The sequence below is a fragment of the Ochotona curzoniae genome, unplaced genomic scaffold (assembly GCF_017591425.1).
Source record: "Ochotona curzoniae isolate NIBS_2020 unplaced genomic scaffold, NIBS_Ocur_1.0 contig_520, whole genome shotgun sequence".
Taxonomy (NCBI): Eukaryota; Metazoa; Chordata; class Mammalia; order Lagomorpha; family Ochotonidae; genus Ochotona; species Ochotona curzoniae.
In genome coordinates this window covers 93,881-98,063 of record NW_024466457.1, presented here as the reverse complement: position 1 = coordinate 98,063, position 4,183 = coordinate 93,881, and the positions used below count along the sequence as shown (strand labels likewise).

The 4,183-nt window shown below is 51.5% G+C and overlaps 1 long non-coding RNA gene across 1 annotated transcript; it reads right to left on the bottom strand.

Moving 5' to 3' along the window:
• Positions 1 to 768: 768 nt before the first annotated feature.
• On the bottom strand, positions 769 to 3,344 carry LOC121162330. The gene is made up of 2 exons (XR_005884782.1): positions 3,304 to 3,344; positions 769 to 846 (listed from the first exon to the last, which is right to left on the bottom strand). It is a non-coding gene; the product is annotated as an uncharacterized LOC121162330 (long non-coding RNA).
• Between the last annotated feature and the right edge of the window lie 839 nt (positions 3,345 to 4,183).

The following is a 4,183-nucleotide window of genomic DNA, read 5'->3' as shown; positions in this document are numbered from 1 at the left end:
GACTCCTGAGGCCTGGTCTACCCAATCCATGGATCGACCAGATGAGTTGCTCAGTACACTGACACCCCATACAGACCCCAATGGCTTTGACGACCTGGGGTCTACGAATATTCTAGATGACTTCAAAGTGGAGGAGCACCCAGGTGAGCTCCTGGAGCTCTTTGATGCAGCAGAACCATCTGAGCTGCAGCCGGAGGACATTCCTCAAAGCCCTGAGACTCTTGAGCAGGGCCAGCTCTCTTTGCTCCAGAAAGAAGGCCTAGCACAGGTTCCACAGCCTCTCAAGGAGACTACATCTTCTCCAGTGCTGCAGGGGTCTCCAATTCAGATCTCTGCTGCTGAGGAAGCTGTCCGGCAGCTTGTGCAGAGCGAAATCAATGTTCCAGGTCCACTGCTGCCTTCAACCTTGTCCAGCATCAGAGATACCTATAGATGTGACGCTTTCGATCACGATACAACCAGATGAAATTCAAGGTACTCTGGGCCAGCTGCAGGCCCCAGTTCAGCCTGCGGGGATCTTGGAAGAGGAATCCCCTCCCTCAAACCCACAAGAGGCTCCAGCTCAGACTCCTGGCCCTCCTGTAGATACAGAGAATTCTGCCAGCAGGCGGGAGGAGCAGGCTCCGGGTACAGAGCCTTCAGCGGAAGTGGAGCCTTCCCAAGGACAGCAGGTGGCCCCAGCTCACAGTCCAGGTGCTTCTGTGTGTTCAGAGCCTTCTGCCAGCAAGCGGGAGGAGCAGGCTCCGGGTGCAGAGCCTTCAGTGGAGGTCCAGCAGCTCACAAATAATGAGATCCATGTTCCACGTCCACCGCTGCCTTCAACCTTGTCCAGCATCACACAGATACCTATAGATGTGACACGTTCGATCACGATACAACCAGATGAAACTGAAAATACTCAGGGCCAGCTGCAGGCCCCAGTTCAGCCTGCGGGGATCTTGGAAGAGGAATCCCCTCCCTTAATCCCACAAGAGGCCCCAATTCCTCCTGCTCCAGGCCCATCTGTGGGAACAGAATCTTTTCCCGTCCACCAGGTGACCCCAGCTCAGACTCCACGTCCTTCTGTGGAGGTCACATCTCCTCCCACCCAGCTGGAGCAGCTAACAAAGGATGCTGAGCCTTCGTTGGAGGCAGAACCTTCTCCAGGCTAGCAGGACCAGTTTGCTCAGCCATCTGAGTCCACTGGACCTGGTGAATCTTCTAAAAGCCTGCCTGAAGAAGACATAGTTCAGCCTCCAGAGCAGCAGGAGGAAATATTCGTACCTTCAGCTCGCCACCACTGGCAACAACACACGGACTTGCCCAGTATGGCTGCTAAACCTGCACATTTGCAGAATACCATCACAATGCAAGCAAATGCAGAAGATGGCTTGCCAATAAAGCACAATGCTGAAGCTCAGCCTGAGGCCCCAGCTGTGCCTCCAGAAGCTTTTGAAGAGGTTGGGTCTATACCTTCGCCGGAGGTGGTACCTCAGGAAGACGAGCCCTCATCTGAGGAAATCAGACTGTCTCCAGCCCAGCAGGAAGCCCCAGCTCCGGTGTTGGAGACCGAAGAAGTGAAATCTCCACCTGCAGAGTCTCATGAGGCGACAGTTCCTCCTGAAGGTCAGTCTGCAACATTGCCGAGTGTGTCTGTTAACCCTGCAGAGACCATGACCGAGGGTGTAACTTCAAGCCAACAAGAAGTTGCAGCTCAGGCCTCGGGGAACACTGAGCTGGACCTGACACTCCTGAAAGGAGGTGACCACTCAACATTTTCCACAAGTATGGATAAATCAGTAGATCCTGAGGTCACCTTCACTTCCCCTTCAGAGGTTGAGCCTTACCCAGCCTTACCTTCTTTAGCTGAGCCAGAGGCCATGGATGAGACTGCAGCTTCCCCTAAGGAGATAGAGCCTATCCCTACAGGATGGGAATCTCCAGCTGAACCCCTGGAGACCCTTCACATCACCCTTCCGTCTCCACCGTGGAACATCCGGAAATGACTGTGGGTTCCAAAACCCAACCCTAAGTATATCACCTGACTCCACCTCCTACTGTGGAGGATGCCCTTTTATTAAAGACAGGACCCAGTGTGGAGGCTGAACATTCTACAGCCCTGAAGACCACAGCACCTCTGGACTCTGAGATTTCACATCCAGACCAGGTCCAGACTCACCATGCAGCCCTGCCCAAGGTCACAGTTGCACATTGGGACCTAGGAAATACTCCAACTCCAGAACCCAATACAGAGGTTGACCACTCAGGAGACCCCTGTGCAGCTTACAGAGCCATCTACAGAGGTGGGAGCTCAACCTCCAGTGTTGCAAGAGGTGGCCGTTCCAATGCCAACTCCACCTCAACCTCCAATGACACCCAGTGTCACAGATCAGACCTTGAACTTACCACCTACCAATGGTCCAGAACCCACTGCAGAGGCTGAGCATGCAACTGCCCTGAAAGAACCTACAGGAACGAGTCCAGACACAGTTCTGACTCAGCAGCTAAACCCGAGTCCTGCTGTGGAGGTCGAACATGCTACAGCCCCGAGGAATGCCAAAACACCACCTCTGGGTGTCCCTGAGGTGACACTTCCACAGGCAGAGCTGGTTCAGACGCAGCATCCAAACCTGACTGAAGTCACAATTCAGGCATTTGATATTGAGTGGCTTTTCAATCCAGAATTGCGGAGGCTGAATCATCTCCAGCCCTGCAGGAGACCTCAGCTCAGCCTCCAGAGCCTCCATTGGAGGTTGTAGCTCCAACTCAGCATATAGTGCCGGTCAGTGTCACAGTTCAAGCTCTGGAGACAGAAATTCTCAGAACCCCAGAACCCACCACGTTGGCTGAACAGTCTACAGCCCTGGAGACTACAGCAGCAGCACCTCCAAGGCATTCTGAGGTGCCACCTACATATACAGACCGGAGCCAGACTCCACAAGTCACAGGCAATCCTCTCAATTTATCTACAGAGGTCAAGCCTACAACTATTCCGGTTACTCTAACGCGACCACCAGAGCCAACCAAGATTGTAACTGTTACATCACCTGGAGTCACAGGTCAGCCTTCAGATTCCCCAGTCACGGGTCAGCCTTCAGATCCCCAAGTCACGGGTCACCCTTCAGAGCTGGAGCATATCAAAGCTCCAGTCCCTGCTCCAGAGGTTGACCCTTCTAAAATCCTGAAGACTACAGCTCCACCTCCAGGGCAGTTTCAAGCTTCATATCCTGAAGTCAATGCTGCTGAACATGCTACCCGGCTAACGGCTTTCATTGAGCCAAAAGAAAGCACCCCCAACAGCACGGACATCTGCGAGCTCTGTACCTGCAAAAATGAGATGCTGTCATGTGCCAGTCAGCTGCAGCAGAAGCTCCACCAAGTGCCTGTGCCAGGATCCTTCAGTGCCCACAATGACACCTTCACCATCTTGTAAGAACTACCCTTCCTCAGAGTTCTCTAGATCTTGTCTGTCACAGTAGCCTTTTGCTCAATACCTTGCTGGGCCTTCCTCCTGACTCAACCTGTATTTCCTGACTTCCTATCGTGACATTTTTCTTGTCACCTTTCCTTCTCCTTCTCTTAAAAAAAAAAAAAACTATTAGATTTACTGGAAAGGCAGAATTACAGCAAGAAGAGAGATCTAGAAAAAGTGATCTTACTTCTGCTGCTTTACTCCTCATATTGCCACAATGGCTGGGGCTGGGCCAGGCCAAAGGTAAGGAGCAAGAGCTTCTCCTGGGTCTCCTGTGTGGGTTCAGGGGCCCAAGCACTTGAGCCATTTTCCACTGTATTCCCAGGCACATTAGTGGGGAGCTGGATAGGAAGCTGGTCATCAAACCGGTACCCATATGTATGGGATGCCAGCATCCTGACAGCCTGACCTGTTACCCTTGACTATTGGAATCAACAAAGGTTAGTAGACAGTGTGGCTGCAAAGAACTGACTTACGAAGCAATAAAAGATATTAAATAAACAACCTTAGATAGCAGCTACAGGGGTTTCAAAGTTATACTGCGAGCTGCAGGAAACCCTGAAAGTTTTCAAGCAAGAGAGAGGTGATCAAAACAGAAGGATTATTTTTGAAATTTTTTAAAGAAATTGATCATTGTCTTAATTTTTTTCTATGCATTTACTTGAAAGGCAGAGAGACAGATTCAGACAGAGAGTTTCCATCTGCTAGTTCGTTCTCTGAATGCCTGAACAG